At 37.1% G+C, this 17789-nt stretch overlaps 1 protein-coding gene and 1 pseudogene across 1 annotated transcript in view; one reads left to right on the top strand and one right to left on the bottom strand.

The window, feature by feature from the left end:
- The window catches only part of PEAK1 (pseudopodium enriched atypical kinase 1), a 294514-nt gene that overhangs the window by 108666 nt on the left and 168059 nt on the right, over positions 1 to 17789 (top strand).
- Positions 9948 to 10233, bottom strand: LOC121482129 (annotated as a pseudogene).

Raw genomic sequence — 17789 nt, 5'->3', positions numbered from 1 at the left:
ATGGAAAAAGCATGAAGTTATGGAGAGTTTGGAATAGGGATGCCTTTGGTTGACTGTGATTATCATAATGTATTTCAACCTTGAAACTGAGCCCTGGATGACAGAGGAAGGCAGCTTAGACATACGAAAATGCCGGAGAGACAAAATAACCTTCAGGTAGTCTCTAAAAGAATGATTAAGCAGTTCAAAATGTAAATGTCATATTCTATCACATAGCCATTTCTGGGGATTTTAAATGACCGTAACTGTTCTTTGAAATGTACTTCAATTCTGAATGGCATAAAGAAATATTTGGGGCCTACTGTCAGCCTTCTTCTAGTTGCTTTACCCAGGAGATAGAGTGTGCAAAAGTAAAAATATTTCTAAAAAACAATGTAAATGATACAAAAGCAAAGATTAAAAGGCATCCTCAGAATTTCCATAGTTAAGTCCAATGGAGAGTTTAGACTTGAAGTGTTTGAGGTCTTACTGATTACATCACTTACGTCTTTAAACTCTTACTGGCTAGTTACTCTTCCTTCACTTTTCTTCAGATACTCAAAGAGAAAATGGCTAAACAAAAATGTGCATGTTAACTGTTATAATTTGCTATATATACTGATTTTTCCTAGTGAGAATAACCTGTGTATATAAAATGAAGATGTACATTATTTCTAAGTTTCTTTCTTGTTCTAATATTCTTACCCAGACTCTTTCTTACCTTTTGCACTGTTCAAAGTTCTACCCATTCTCCATTGAATTACACCCTATCTATCAATAATTAATTTCCAGAAGACCCTACATTAATTATCTATTCCTTTGTCAATTAGTGAGTGGGTCCTTATTAAATATATAATTAAGTACAAATTCTGGTTCTAACTACTTTTCCTGCCCATTTTTATGAATCTTTCCCTCTGTCCTTATACTTGTTTAGTGATTTCTAATTTGCATGTAATTTTTCCATATATTATTTCATCATTATAATAACCCTTTATAGTGATAAGTGCAGGCATTACTATACACATGTACGAATAAGCACCAAGTCCAAGTAGGTTAGGTGATTTGTATGACAACTGTTCTCAAACTTTTTAGTCTCAGAAAATCCCATTTAAAAAAGCATCTTCTAAAATGAAATGCTTAAGGTATAGATCTAAGAAAATATATACAGATCTATAGGTGGAAAACTATACGACACTGATGTAAAAAAAATCAAAGATTTATATAAATGGGGAGATAATCTGTGTGGATTAGAATACTCAGTATTGTTAAAATATTAGTTTTTTCTATTTTATCATTTTAATCTATAGACTCAACACAGTCCCAATCAAAATCCCAGTAAGCTATTTTGTAGATATCATCTACAAAATACTAACTCTATACTAACTCTAAAGTTTATATGGAAAACAAAATATCTAGTAAGGCCAAGACAATACTGAAAATGAACAAAGTTGGATTATTCAAACTACCTGATTTTAAGATTTAATGAAGGATTACAGTAATCAAGACACAGTGGTACTGGCAAAAGAATAGACACATAAATTAACAGGACAGAATAGAAAGTCCAGAATAAATTCCCACAAATCTAGTCAATGATCTTTGACAAAAGAGCAAAGACAATTCAATGGACAAAGGATAGTCTTTTCAATAAATAGTGCTGGAACATATGTAGTAAGTGAACCTAGGCACAGACCTTACTATTTATACAGTAATTAACACAAAATCAATCCTACACCAGAATTTAAAATGTGAAACTATACCACTTATTGAAGAAGGCATAGGAGAAAATTGATAGGACTCTTGGGTTTGGCAGTGAGTTTTAAAATACATTAGTAATGGGATGCTTTGGGTGGCTCAGTTAATCATCTAACTCTTGATTTTGGCTCAGGTCATGATCTCAGAGTTGTGAGATTGAGCCCCACATCAGGCTCTGCGCTAAGCATGGAGCCTGCTAAGATTCTCTCCCTTTCCTTTGGCCTCTCTCCCCCCTTGAAAATTAAAAATAAAAATATGTAAATAAAATACGTTAGTAATGTGATCCAGGCAAGAAAAAAAATGAATAAGTTGGGCTTAGTTATAATTGAAAACTTCTGCTCAATGCAAGATATGGTTAAGAGAGTGAAAAGACAAGCTGTGGATGGGGAGAAAATATTTGCAAAACACATTTGATAAAGGTCTTCTATCCAAAATATGTAGAGAACTCTTAAAAGTCAATGATAAATCAATTCAATCAAAAAATGAACAAAAGATTTGAAGAAACATTTCATCAAAGAAGATATATAAATGGCAAATAAGTCTATAAAAGACGTTCAACATCATAGGTAATGAGGGAATTGCAAATTAAATTTTTTTTAATTTAAATTCAATTAATTAACATATAATGTATTACTAGTTTCGTGGGTAGAGATCAGTGATTCATCAGTCTTATATACTACTCAGTGCTCATTACATCACGTACCCTCCTTAATGTCCATCACCCAGTTACCCAATCCCCCCACGCACCTCCCCTTCAGTAACCCTCAGTTTGTTCTCTGTGATTAAGAGTCTCTCATGTTGTCTCCCTCTCTGATTTTGTCTTATTTGTTCCTCTCTTCCCCTAGATCATCAGTTTTGTTTCTTAAATTCCACATGTGAGTGAGATCATAAGATAATTGTCTTTCTTCTGATTGACTTATTTCGCTTAGGATAATGCCCTCTAGTTCCATCCATGTTGTTGCAAATGGCAAAATTTCATTTGTTTTGATGGCTGTATTTGTTAAAACCTGTAGAACTTTCGCTGTGTGGCGTGTTCCGATGAGAGATGAAATGATTACTCAGAGTCCAGTATCTTGGAATAAAGAGGCCTGAAGAGGCTATACCATCAGGCACTGCCTAGAAGTGCAGGTGCCAAGGTGAAACCCCAAGTTGGGGTTGGCTCTCAGTTTTATTATTGTAGAATGTAAAGTATGCAGGAGCAAGGAGGGGAAAAACAGCTCAAGAAACCAATCATGTGGGGGGCAGCAAGGAACTGCATATGTGACTATCTGCACGGGTGTCAGGGAAGCATTAACCAGGGGGTTGCAGGGGATGGGGGAATTGACCTCAGCAGGCCTGGATATCTTATCCACCATCATGGCTGTCTTCACATGTACTATTTTCACAATGGACTGATGGTAGGAATAATTGGCTTTTGCCACACGCATAAAGTTGTTGCCATGTATGCGTGTCCCTGTTCTTATTGTTCTCTTACCCACTGAGACCCACTGAGGTCTTGCTCTCCCACAAACTATAGCAGAAGGAGTGGATATTAATATGTACAAAATTTTAAAACTTTGTTTAGATGGCCAAGGATCCTGGGATGGAATGTAAAATGTGACAAAAGAATCTAAATGTAGTAAGATTATATGAAACAGAGCCACTGAAAGGGGTGGAGAATTAAGGTGCTGATCTAAGGAACTTTGAAATGACTGGAATCTGTAAAACTAAAAGACAAAGGGAACCATATACATAAACACTGTACTCTCATACAGGGGTATAAAGGGCAAAGGTTAACAACTTTGAAACTACTATCTATGTTTCTACTATTATATTTGGGTTACAGGTTATACACATTTCTTTATCCATCTATGGAGCGACACTTGGGTTGCTTCCATATCTTGGCTATTGTACATAATGCTGCATATATATTTTCAAATTAGTGTTTTCATTTTCTTTGGATAAATACCCAGTAGTGGAATTACTGGATCATATGGTAAACTTCTATTGTTTTGTTTTTTTTTTTAAGGCATTAAGTTTGTATAATTTGTTACAACAGCCATAGGAAATTAATACAGTCATCACAGAAAAGGAAGGCCTGAGAAATTGTCACAACCAAGAGTAATTTAACAATAACTAACTACTAAATGTAATACAATGTTCTGCATGGGATCCTTAAACAAGTTGGACATTGGAGGAAAACAGGTTATCTTAATAAAATATAGACTTTAGTTAATAACGTATTTGTATAGGTTCACTTATTGTAACAAACGAGGGTAGGAGGGCAGAGAAAATAATTGTGACAAATGTATCATACTAATATAAGATGTTATAAGGGAAACTGGGTGTGGGGCACGTGGGAACTCTTGGAACTATCTTCACAGTTTGTCTACACATCTAAAACTGTTACAAAATAAAAGATATAGTAAAAAAAGAAAAAAAAGGAGAAAGTACTTCTTCTGGGAATAAAATGAACCCAGAATGTTCCACCCTCAAAGCAAGGATTTCCTTACTTTGGCAACTATGTGCTGGGGAAAGTATTTTATAGGTCTCCTGTATTCCTTAAACTGTGTGTAGTCAGCCTTGCCATTCAAGGCAGATAAGCTGTTGGGAAAACAGACTTGCTCAGCTACAGAGGAACTCAGGGCAAGTCACAGCTTCTAAACAAAGTAGTGCTTTGGCTTTCTTGTGGCTTGCTTGCTTTCCTTCCCGAAGAATTAAGTCCACAAGTCCTGGGATGGGGCCCAGGAATGTAGGTGTCTGTGCTAGGAGTCCCTGGAGAAATGGCTGATTCTCGGTCTGGGGCAGAGAAGGAATAAGACAAGGTGTGCTGGACACATCTTCCTGTACCAGAAAGTGAGGAGTTGCTCAGAGGGGTTATATCTAAAGGACACAGAAGCGGCCTTAAAAAAATAAAAGGATACAGAAACGACCTTGACAAAAGAGCAGTCACTGGCGAATTTTTGAACAATTTGAGCATTATATAATACTCATTATCAAATTATAGCACACTGAATAAAACAGACATTCATGAGTCTGCAGTGACATAATTAATGGAGAAAAGAAAAGGAAGCATGGAATTTGGAAGATCACAATTTGGGAACTGGTGTGGTATAATCAGTTATCCATGAAGTATCAGTGGATGCCAAAACTAATGGGTGAAAGTTTAATGAGGAATGGGCTATTCATGTAGTCTCAAAGCATCTCCTAGCAAAATATCTATTAAGAAGGAAGAAAGAGGAACTTCACAGCCGGAAACCTGGCAGATACTAACCCTGCTCCAGTGATGACAGCTAATGTTAATAGTAATGGAACAAAAGAAAGTCATGCACTACCTCATCATAGGATGGAGTATGAGGACCAGGAGTTCATTTCTATGATTCTTCTAACCGAAATCTATAATGTAAATCTAATCTTGAGGAAACAACAGAGAATTCCAAATTAGGAGTCTTTCTAGGAGATCTCTGCCTGTAACTTTCAAAATTTTATAGATCATGAAAGTCAAGGAAAAATTTAAGAACTAATTGTTACAGAGTTAGAGACTACAAAAATGTGACAATTAAATGCAACCCATGATCTGATCTTTTTGCTACAAAAGATATTAGTGGGATGATTGGTGAAACTGGATTAGGGCATAGTGATTACAGGGTATCGTGTTGGTTTGTTGATTTTGATGATTATGTCGTGGTTATTTGGGAAAATGTCCTATTAAAGGAATTACAAACCTAAGTTTTCAGCAACTTGCCCAGAAATGGCTCAGAAAAAAAAGATTCTTTATACTATGTTTGAACTTTTATGAGTTTGAAATTACTATTTTTTTTGAAATTATTTTTTTTAATTATCTTTAAAATTTAGAAGCCAATATGGGGGTGAAAGGATGAGAGGAAGATTTTTATTCAGAATAGCTCTGATCAACTAAAGATCCCCAGACCTTGAGGAAAATTTGGCACATTAAAGAGAAGTATTAAGATCAAATATTAATTCTAGGAAAAAGAGCTTGTGGAAAGGATTTTTTCGTAATGAAAAAAATATATAAATAGCCATGGAAACTTCATATTGAGTGAATTTTAGAAGTTAATTCTTTTCCATGGCTGGTCTCTTTGCTAAAGGTGGGAGTGGAAGTTTAGCTCCCTGCTGGATCTTGCTGGTAGGGGCACTGGGGAGAGAAAGAAGGGAATAGAACTATTACCACTTTGTAGGATATTGTCTGGCCTCGGTACTGCTGGAAGGGGGTGAAGTTTAGTTCCCTTTGGGACTGGCTAACCCCAGAGAAGCACATGGGAGGGACAGTTTTTTTGTTTTTTGTGTTTTTGTTTTTTGTTTTTTTTAGAGGTATGGAAAGAACATTGACTGGAGAGAAACTACCAATGATGAAGAAAAGAGAGAAATTTTAAGATAGAATTTATAGACCACAGCTGTACCATTCTTCTACCCTAAACTTGGTCCTTGACACCTTAAGATGTATGGTCTCCTTATGCTTTTTGAATGAAGAGTTTTAGAAAGGATAATTTTAAAGGACCATTATTCCACCTAGCAATCAGTGTTTAAGTCAGAAATGTGATAAGAGACAGTTACTGGGTCTTCTCAGAGGTGGTATTAAAGATACCAAAGAACAGAAGCTGTAGGAGGTATTTTCCCTTAATGATAAATAATGGTCAAAGGGCAGATTTATGGTTGCGACTGACCTGAAATAACTGTGTTTTTTAATTCAGAAATGCTGAAAAATGACTCTTCTCTCCTATGTTGCTAGTTACATATGTAATGTACTAAACAGTACATCTTTGGTCTGTATTAGTCTCTGGTTTAAAACTGAAGGTAGGGCAGCCCCAGTGGCTCAGCAGTTTAGCGCCGCCTTCAGCCCAGGGCGTGATCCTGGTGTCCCGGGATCAAGTCCCATGTCGGGCTCCCTGCATGGAGCCTGCTTCTCCTTCTGCCTGTGTCTCTGCCTCTCTCTCTCTCCCTCTGCGTATGTGTGTCTCTCATGAATAAATAAAATCTTAAAAAAAAAAAAACCCTGAAGGTAGCTAGAATCTTTGACAATTATAGTACAGTTGTTAAACTATTTTAAAATGGGTGAGTTTTCTTCATTTACAGATTGAAAGCCTAAAACATAATTAAAATAATGACTATCTCTGAAAATCATGTGATTAAGAGTTCTTTAAAAATTTTAAATACAGTGCTTATGTTCTTTGGATGATGGAAGAATTGATTAAAGTACCTGAAATACATTAGTTTTCAATAAATATTTGCTGTGAAATGAATGTTGAATAATCTTAAAGATTGGAAAATACTGGCATTTCTCATTGAGCAAAAAGTAAATGTCTTGCCTGTATTACTCAATTCCTATTCTCTACTCAATAGAGAATTTGGGATTTGATGTAAATGAAAGGTACCTGTGTTAATCTTGAACTGAAATCACACAGCAAGGAGGAAACCTAATCATTAATAGCAAAATCAATTTCATTTTCTTTGCTGCAATTTAGAAGTAGCATCAACTGCATAGCTGCCGTGAACGCTGCCCACTCATAAGAGGGACTTTTGGAATCTGTTACCATTTGAGAAAAACTCTTACTGCATCCACCGTGCTGCCCATGGCGGGGGCAGACTGAGAGTGATTGGCATGATACATTGCTGAGTATACTGCATAGGAGAAATCCTTCCACTCACAGATTCTTTTTATATTGTTAGATCCTGTGGCTGCCAGAAAAATAGAAGGTTCTGCTTGTTTATAACAGAATTCCTCTGGTGCAATCAATTTTCTTTCTTTCTTTCTTTTTTTAAGATTTTATTTATTCATTTGACAGAGAGAGCAAGCACCAGCGGGGGGAGCGGCAGAGGGAGAGGGCGGAAGCAGGCTCCCCGCTGAGCCCAACTCAATCCCAGGACGCCGGGATCTTGACCTGAGCTGAAGGCAGACGCTTAACCCACTGAGCCACCCAGACATCCCCTAATTTTCTTTTTATTTAAGCTATCTTCCCCAACTCCACCCAAAGCCAATATTATAAAAAGATTGCTGCGTCCAAGCTTCTACAATCTGAAGTCTCTGCTTTTGGCCCATCCAGGTGCACAGGTATCTTACTCATAGGAAACGACAGTCCCATTAGGTACTAATTTCTTGGAGGCTCTGAGATATAGCAAAGCAGGACATTGTGCAATGTGAGGAACATGGCAGAGAAGGTTTTGTTTTCCACGGGAAAGACTTCCTTACCTAAGGGGTCATTCAAGTATCTAAAGGGAAAAGAGGCAGTGAGTACTCTTCGGCTAAATTTTCTGCTAGGGATTCTTTGTGATTTTCAGCTGGATGACCTACTTTAAATATTCTGCAATTGCCTCAGTTTGTGATGAGGATATTGGTGAGAAAAAGTTGTGTAAAACCTCTAAAGAAATCCGTCTAATCTGTCATAAATTTTGTTTTTTTAAAGGTATAGATGAGAAAAGGAGTAACCTTTAATCATTGAATATTACTTCATAATTCAGCAACTATAGGGTTTTAAAAATATTTGAATAGACCATTTTTTTCTTCAATCTAAATTCAGTCCATTTGTTTTCCTTACAAATATTATCTGAAACTTAACACAGAAAAATAAGGACCAGGTATATGGACATACTTTGCTTTACTGCACTTTGCAGATAACTACTTTTTATTTATTTATTGTTATTTTTTTTTCTTTTTACAAATTGAAGGTTTGTGGTAACCCTATGTCAAGCAAGTCTGTTGGCACCATTTTTCCAACAGTATTTGCTCACTTCATGTCTTTGTGTCACATTTTGTTTATTCTTGCAATATTTCAAACTTTATCTGTATTATATTTATTGTGATCTATGATTACAACTTGTTGAAACCTCACATGATGTCTAGCCTTTTCTAGCAATAAAGTATTTTTTGTTTTTAGACATAATACTATTGCACACTTAATAGACTGTAGAATAGCATAAGCATAACATTTTTATGCCCTGGGAAACCAAAAAAGTCACTTGACTCGCTTTATAGTGATATTTATTGCCGTGGTCTGAAACCAAGCCCACATTATTTCCGAACTATGTCTGTAATTGAAATTTGGGGTGTACTTATTTTGTTAATGCTGTTGGTTATAGTGATATTCACAAATATTTATTTATCTGCTATAATTTATAAAGCATGGATTCTTCAAATCCAATGAATTTTGTAGTTTATAAAAGCAGTAGTGCTGGGACTTTTGAGGTAAAAACTTAGTCCTTTTTTTTTTCATCTTGTCCCAGATTTCATGTGCCTACAGATTATTTTTTAATTAAATTAAAAATTTTTTGAGAGTATAAGCATGGGGGAGGGGCAAAGGGAGAAGGAGAGAGAGAATCTCAAGCAGGCTTCTTACAATCTCATGACCCTGAGGTCACTACCTGAGCCAAAATCAAGAGCTGGAAGCCTTAATCGACTGAGCCACCCAAATACCCCCAAATTTAATTTTTTTAAGTGTGGAGTTTAAGTTTCAAGACATTTTAAGTTGACTTGAAGGGAGAATTATCTAGGATTCATTTCTTTTAGAGTAATTTATCCCTATTTAAAGATTGCCCTATGTAATAGCTGCATACAAAAAGTTATAAAACTGTCCTTGGTTTTACTGTGATAAATGAAAAATACTAAGAATACTAAGATTCTCCAGTAGAACAAAGTATGCAAGGATTTTTATGTTGTTCTTCTTGTTGTTGTTGTTAAACAGTGAGAGCAAAATAACTTACTGGAATATAAAAATGAGAGCTGAATGAGCACGCCACCACTGGAGAAAGGGAGTGTTTTCACAGAACCAGTATTTTCCCTGTCCTGTCTCCATTTGACATTAATCAAAACATACCATTGGCCATTTAGTTAAAAAAAAATACAATATGAGGGGTGGCTCAGTCAGTTAAGTGTTTGCCTTCTGTTCAGGTCATGATCCCAGGGTCCTAGGATCAAGCCCCACATTGAGCTCCCTGCTCAGCAGAGAGTCTGCTTGTCTCTCTCCTCTACTGACCCCCCGCTCGTGCTGTCAAATAAATAAGTAAAATCTTTGAAATACTGCAACATGCTTGTGCACATACACAGTTACTTTATGTACAATGAGAGAAGGGGAAAGGGGAAAATGAAAGAATAGAGAAAACTATATTGTAGTGGTTGTGGTGGAACCAAATTGCGTTTTTTTTTTTTTGTTTTTTTTTTTTTTTCCCACTGAGGATGTCTTCTTGGCTGGAAAAACTGACTTCTGAAGTAGCAGGTTCCCTTTTTAGTAAACACTTCCTGTCTGCTGCTAGAACACATCAATTGTATTCATCCTCCATTTCCAGGTGTGCATGTGTGTCTGCTTCATTGGTTGGCTGCCCATCAGATCGCAAACGGATCTGCCCCATTGGCAAACCCTGTCTTCACAATAGGCTTTCACTGGTTTGCTAAATGGTGTATGCCTCTTAGTCTTATACTGTGATCCCAGAACCATCCTGCCCCACCACTTTCAAATTAACATGATGGTTCTTGTTGGTCTCGACCCCTTCCTTGGGCTTCTTGTTTACCATGGTGAGTGCTGGAGTCTCCCCAGCTGCTGCTTCACAAAAGGGGTACCAAGTGGGCAGCTCAGGTGGCCCAGCGGTTTAGCGCCGCCTTCGGTCCAGGGCATGATCCTGGAGACCCGGGATCGAGTACTGCGTCAGGCTCCCTGCATGGAGTCTGCTTCTCCCTCTGCCTGTGTCTCTGCCTCTCTGTCTCTCTGTCTCTCTCTCTCTCTCATGAATAAATAAATAAAATCTTAAAAAATAAAAGTGGGGGGTACCAGGTCCCACCAAGGGAGCACACAGGTGGCACCAGGAGTGGCAAAAGAAGGAGGCGGCTGCCAAGGAGCATGCCTACAGGTTTTAAAGAGCTACAGAGACTTGTTACTACACTAAAAGGATCCCCCGTGAGAAGTATTTTCACCTGACTGTTAACTGGGACTATTTGACAGGGTGATTGAATTCCTCCGAGGAGAATGAGCTGTTATGTCAGTTGAAGTGACACAGGCTTTAGGGAAGAGGCAGTCCCAGGTGTTAGTAGCACATTCCTTAACTCTAAGGCTAAGAGAAGTTTATAAGAACCTCTGTTTTTTTTATTTGCAGCTTGGAGTGAGTTTGAAACTAGAATATTTTACTTCTCTTATTTGAAGTAGTGAAAATATTGGCTTTTAAGTAGCTCTTGTGAAATATAAGCTTTCTTCAGTGAAAGGCTGTAGTACTTGCCCACAGCACCCGTCAAGTCAGCTGCTCGGAGGAGCAGTCACGCTGTGTTATCCTAAGACCTAACTTCAGCAAACACAAGTAATACTGAACTCTTCCAAATTCAGTTTGACATCCTAACAGGGAATGGCAGTGGAACATGGTCTAGGCCTTTCAGATGTACTTTTTTTTTTTTTTTTTTTTTTTTACAGCTGATTATTTCTGATTAAGTCCGATTTTGGCCATTTTAGACCAAGTTGGGCTTTTTATCTTTGATGTCAGAATTTGACAGTGATGGATACCCTGGAGGCATTTTCTATGCTATAGTACCTGGTGCTTTGGGCCGAAGTTCAAAGTGTGCTTCTGTGTGTGTATATATTTGTGTGTATGAATCCCTCCCTCCCTTTTACTCTCTCTCCCTATCTTCTTTCATTTCTTATTTCCTTCCCCCCTTCCTTATTTATAATAATTTATAATCATTCCCCCTTACTCATGACATTTAGATGCTTCTCTTATTCCCCAGTGGCTCATTTATTCTATCCACTACCCCTCAATGTTTTCTAATTTTTTTTATTGTGGTAAAATACAATAAGCATAAATTGTACCATCTTAACCATTTTTTAAAAAATACTTTATTTATTCATGAGAGACAGACAGACAGAGAGAGAGAGAGAGAGCAGCAGAGATACAAGCAGAGGGAGAAGCAGGCCCCACACAGGGAGCCCAATGTGGAACTCGATCCCAGGTCTCCAGGATCAGTCCCTGGGCTGAAGGCGGCACTAAACTGCTTAGCCACCCGGGCTGCCCCCATCTTAACCATTTTAGGTGTAGAGTTGGCATTTTATACATTCATAATGTGGAACCATCAGCACCATCCATCTGTGTAACTCTTTTCATCTTGCAAAACTGTTCTGTACTTACCAAACAATAACTCCCTAGAGGAGTGATGACAATACTGACTCTATCAGAGGCCCTTCATCTTGTTTCTGTCCTCTCTGTGACCTCTCTTGGGGCTACATGTTCCAGGCCCCTTGGAGATTAGCATACGTGCCTTAGAAATGCCCACTAAGGCTGGAATGTGGGGAGGATGGCTTTGGCCCTCTGTAAATTTGTTAAAATACCATAGTCTTTCCCCTTCTTGATGCACAGGTAGCATCATGAGGTCTGTCAGATGCATGCAAACCCTCTGAAATGCACGTGAACCCTCCGACCTTACTACAGTGCCCCACTCCGTGCCCTTGCTCTGTAGGCCAAGGGCCCGACTTTTTGGGAATTAACTGTGCAGCTCTGAATGACCCACTCGATCCTCCCTGTCAGTAAGTTTCCCTTATACAAATCTATAAATTATGTGGCATTGCCTGCTTTGTTTTTTGGTCTCAAAATGCCTTTTCCTTTTGGAGAATACTTTACATAGTCCCTCCTCCACCTTCTGATACTCCCTCTTCCCTGGTGCCCTCAGCCTTGTGGCGTCCACCATTCTACTTTCTACCTGTATGATCTGATGCCTTATGTAAATGGGATCATGCATGTTTGTCTTGTGACTGGTTCATTCCACTTAAGCGGATGTCTTCAAGGTCCATCTATGTTGGTAGCATTTGGCAGAAGTTCCCTCCTTTTTTGAAGCTGAATAGTATTGCATTGTGTTCATTTGTCTGTCAGTGGACGCTTGAGCAGCTTTCATGCTTTATCATTGGTGAGTGGTGCTGCTGTGAATGCCATTGTATCTCTTCAAGACCTTGCTTTCACGTATTTTGGGTATATACTGAGAAGTAAATTGCTGGGTAATATGCTAATTCTATCCTTAATTTTTAAGGAATCTCCATCCTGTTTTCGGTAACAGCAGTTACCATTTTAAATGGTACCAGCAGTGCACAAGCATTCACTTCCTCCACATCCTCAGCGGAACTTGTTCTGCCTTTCTGCCTGCCTCCCTCCCTTCCTTTCTTTCTTCCCCTTGTACTAGCCATTCTATTGAATGTGAGGTGGTATCTCATTGTGCGATTTGCATATGTGTGAAATATATATGAGGGTTTATTTTTGGGCCTTTTGTCTTTTTTGTAGTGTCTTTGTCTGGCTTTGATATCAGGATAATATTGACCTTATAGAATGAATTAAGTAGTGTTCCCTCCTCTTCAGTGTTTTGGAAAAGTTTGAGAGGGGCTACTTTTAGTTCTTTAACTGTTTGGTAGAGTTCACTAGTGAAACCATCAGGTCCAAGGCTTTTCCTTATTTAGAGATTTTTGATTACTGATTTAATTCTTTATTCATTATAGGTTTACTCAGATCTTCTATGTCTTCATGATTTAGTTTTGGCAGTACTGGTTTTGTGTTTCAAGGAATTTCTCCATTTCCTCTAGGTTATCCAGTTTGTTGGTGTACAGCTGTTCATAGCACTGGTTTTTTTTTTTCAAATATTATTTTTCAAATATTTATTTGAGAGAGAAAGAGCATTCATACGTGCATAAAAATGGGGGGAGGGGCAGAGGAAGAGGGAGAGGGACAAGTAGACTCCTTGCTGAGTGCAGATACCTCTGTGGTGTTCTATCTCAAGGCCCTGAGATCACGACCTGAGCCAGAACCAAGAGTCAGACGCTCAACTGACCCAGCCACCGAGGTGCTCCAAACTCTTTTATACTTCTTTTTATTTCTGTAGAATTGGTAGTAATGACTCCGGTTTTATTTCTGATTTCAGTAATTTGAGTCTTTTCTGCTTTTTAGACCGTCTAGCTAAAGATTTGTCATTTTGTTGATTTTTTTCAAAGAACCCACTTTTGGTTTCATTGTCCTCTATGGCTTTTCTGTTCTCTATTTCATTTATCTCTGTTCTAATCTTTATTATTTCCTTCCTTCTGCTACCTTTGGGTTTAGTTTATTCTTTGGTTGCTTAAGTTGGAAGGTTAAGTTGCTGATTTGAGCTCTTTCTTGTTTTTTTAATGCAAGCATTTGTAGCTATATATTTTCCCCTTAAGCACTGCTTTCCCTGCATCCCGTCAATTTTGGCATGTTGTATTTTCATTTCCAGGTATCTTTAAATATTTTCTAATGTCTCTTGTGACTTATTTTTTAATCCATTGGTTGTAAGAGTATGTAGTTTAATTTCCACAAATTTGTGAATTTTCGAGTTTTACTCCTGTTGTTGGTTTCTAACTTCATCCTGTTGTGGTTGCAAAAGATATATTTTGTATGATATCTTTCTAAATCTGTTGAGGCTTAATTCATGGCTGAACATATGGTCTGTCCTAGAAAATGTCTCATGTGCATCTGTGGGAGGGAGAGGTAGAAGCAGACTCCCCACTGAGCAGGGAGCTTGACATGGGGCTGGATCCCAGGACCCTGAAATCATGACCTAAGCCAAAGGCAGACACTTAACTGACTGAGCCACCCAGGTGCACTGGAAAAGTGGTGCACTCTCCCTTCAACTTTGTGTTTTTGCTTCATATGCTTTGATGGTCTGTCAGTAGGTGTATAAATGTGCATAATTGTTATATCTTCTGCTGTAGTGAATCTTTTATTAATATATAATATCTTCTAATTTTTAATGAGACAAAATCATGAATATTTTAAAAAGCAATGAATCTTATATAATATACTTATATATAATATACTTCCTCCTCTATCTGAAAAGTTAAATATTTAATATTGCTCCTCATTGTAATTACATCACTTATAACTTTTATTTTTACATACATTAACAAATAATTTATTGTTTATTGCAAATATGCCAAATTCTTTGTAGGAGAAAGTCACTGTTGAAATTTTAGCTTAAAAAGCTATGGATGCAAATAAAACAGGGAGAGAAACATTCTGTTTCTCCCCATTTAAAAAAAAATTGATGTATTTGAAACTGAGTGGATACATCTATAAAGCATAAGCTCATTCTTACTGTTCTAACATTTTGGTTTCTTATGAAATGGATGTTCCTCCTATACAAAAAACTTTAGGTAGGTCTGATCCCCTGTTGAAATTTTCAGCTCTGCTTATGATCTGCTGATGCTTTTATACAGTGCCCTGTTGGAATTTACTGGCCTATAGGCCTGATAAGGTTTTTCATATTAAGATGAGTCAGTTTTCAGTATTAATAATTCCATGGTAACCTGTGGGGAATAGTTTCTGCTTAAATGAGTTAGGAAATGGTAAATCTTTAATAATAAGATTAAAGTATTTGAATGAGAAGTGAGAATTAATTAAACATACTTGACAGAAGACCATGTTTTCTTCAAGCAACTGTTGTCTCCAAATCCAATAAAAATGAAGTTTTAATATAATATTCTGTAGAGTATTATTGGCTCAATAATACTCGACTCATTTTTCTCTTCCTTAGTATTGGCTACTGTTTTTTGTTGTATTTACATAATGCTTGTTTTAACATAACACTCTTATCAGTTAGGAAATATATAACTTAATAAAAATTTAGAGAACAGGCTATTGAAATGATCATTTATTAGGAATATTTCTTTTATTTTTATTTTTATTTTTTTTATTAGGAATATTTCTGACCCCCAGTGTTGCCTATATGTATGAGCCATAAGTTCACCCTGAGGAGTACTCTTTGTAAGCACAATCAAGGTTATTGAAGTCAAAGGAAAATTAATATTCAGTGCTTCCCCAATTTTTTTACTCACTTGATTTAACTTAGAAGTGCTTTAGGACCTTGGCCTACTTTCGTACTGTTCATTTATTGGTAGTAATTATTAATTGATGAATTGGGATTTGATGTCAAGTATTCTGTGTTAACTAGTTTATCATATCCCACTTTTCAATTTGTGGATATTTTATAATTGCATCAAGACACTTATTTTATAAAGCATTTTTACTTTAGTGGGGTGTAAATTTAAGGTCCAGTTAGTTTACTTCCCCATAGCCATGAAAGAACCAGGGCCAAATCCAGAAACTCACCTAACCATGTTCAGCATCCTTACTAGATATTAATAGTATTTAATTTTTAATTCATATTATTGTTGTGCCAGATGGTATATATCTTTATGCATACTACATAGAAACTGTAAGACTTAATAGAACTATTACATTATAATGCATGTGTTTATACCGTTTTATACATTTCACTGTGTTTTCATATTAATATTTCCCTTATCCTCAGAACAACCCTTAGAAATAAATAAGCATTATCTTTAAGTAAATTGAATTTCATCCAGATTGTTTTGCTTGGACAAAAATTCAGTTCTCTTGACTTTTTGTTAATCCTTTGCCTGGTCATCGACGGAGAGAACAGTGAAACATCTCATGATAGAACAAACTACTGAAATACTAGTAGTTCTTTATTTGCACAACATTGGCAATTTTCTATTATATTTTTAAAATATTAAAGAATATTATGATATTCTTTAAAAAGAAAATTAGCAGAGTTCTTGTGTTACTATGCATACTATAATTTTCCCTTAATGGATCCATGTATTCATTAAATAAAAAGTACCTCTCTATGCTAGGGACTGGATTAGTTACTAAAGTATAAAAATAGTCTCTGCCTTCAAAGCAGGAGGATCAGGCCATCAAGGCACTGTTAGATGACTGGACAGCTTATGGACCGTGTATTCCAAGCTAAGTTTACCGAGGGTACTGAAATAATGCTTTTGTCTTCCCCACTAAAGAGGTAAAAGTGTGACTTGCACTGTCCTTTTTCCTGCCTTTAATATAAATATAATGCCTCCATCTACTGCAAGCATATTTGAAGCAACAAACCACAACTAAATGGAGCAAAAAGAGAGAGATTTGGTCTTTGATGACCCTCTTGAGCCTCTGAAAGGACCCTAGACTAGGTATCTCTGGACTTCTTATGCAGAGAAAAAAGTTAATGTCATATTTATTTAAGTCACATGTAAAGCTAATTTTCAATTACTTGTAGTCAAATATTTTCTCTCTCCTGTTTCTGTACCTTGACTTATACTTTATTTTAATGGCAATTTAGCACAAATACTAAAATAGACAATAGTATAATGAATCTGCATCACCCAACTGCAGTAGCAATCAATATTTGGCCAACCTTGCACGTTCTTGTACTTCCTTTATAATTAGAACTCAAGGAATTTTATAATCCAAGTATGTGAAAGTATTATGGAAGCACAGGGAATATAGTGACTAACTTGGCTTGAAGTGGAGGTAAAGGCTCATCAGAAAAGTCTTCATAAAGGAGATGACGTAAGCAGAGGCTTTAAGGGCAAGTAAAGAATGGAAGAAAGAACATTCCTAGTGGAATTTCTAATATGTATAAAGGTCTTCAAAAGGCATAATATATTCAAAAAATGGGAAATATTCAATTACTGTGGCTACAGAGTTTATCAGAGATGAGTGATGGTAGATCAATATAAAAGGACGATTTGACGCCAAATCACAAAGAAGCATTATATACCAGGACGCCTGGGGGTGGCTCAGTGGTTTAGCGCCTGCCTTCGGACCAGGGAGTGACCCCGGGGTCTCGGGATCGAGTCCCGCATCGGGCTTCCTACATGGAGCCTGCTTCTTCCTCTGCCTGAGTCTCTGCCTGGTTCTCTCTCTGTCTCTCATGAATAAATAATAAAATACAATCTTAAAAAAAAAAAAAAACTAACACTGACAGTAATACAGCTTGTGATTTTGGAGTAGAGGATAGAAAAACAGGTGGTAAAACTCTGCTAATGGTCCAAATGATAGAAAGGCATTTAACGATAACTGTAGTGGCCTTGGACAGGGAAGAGATGAATCAACATGATTTGGTGCCTGGGTGAGATGGGGAGAAAGGAGTCAGAGTCACAGTGACTTGAGTAGTAATGCAACACGAAGCAGGTTTGGGGTAAGCACAGAAGATGAGCTTGCTCTGTTAGGTTTGAAGTGCTCATAGTACATTTCAGGTGAAGGTATCCAGTGTGCCAAGTGGAAAACGAAATGGACCT

The sequence above is a fragment of the Vulpes lagopus genome, chromosome 2 (assembly GCF_018345385.1).
Source record: "Vulpes lagopus strain Blue_001 chromosome 2, ASM1834538v1, whole genome shotgun sequence".
Lineage (NCBI taxonomy): Eukaryota > Metazoa > Chordata > Mammalia > Carnivora > Canidae > Vulpes > Vulpes lagopus.
Note: the sequence above shows the minus strand (reverse complement) of the source record. Positions and strands in the feature narration are given on the sequence as shown.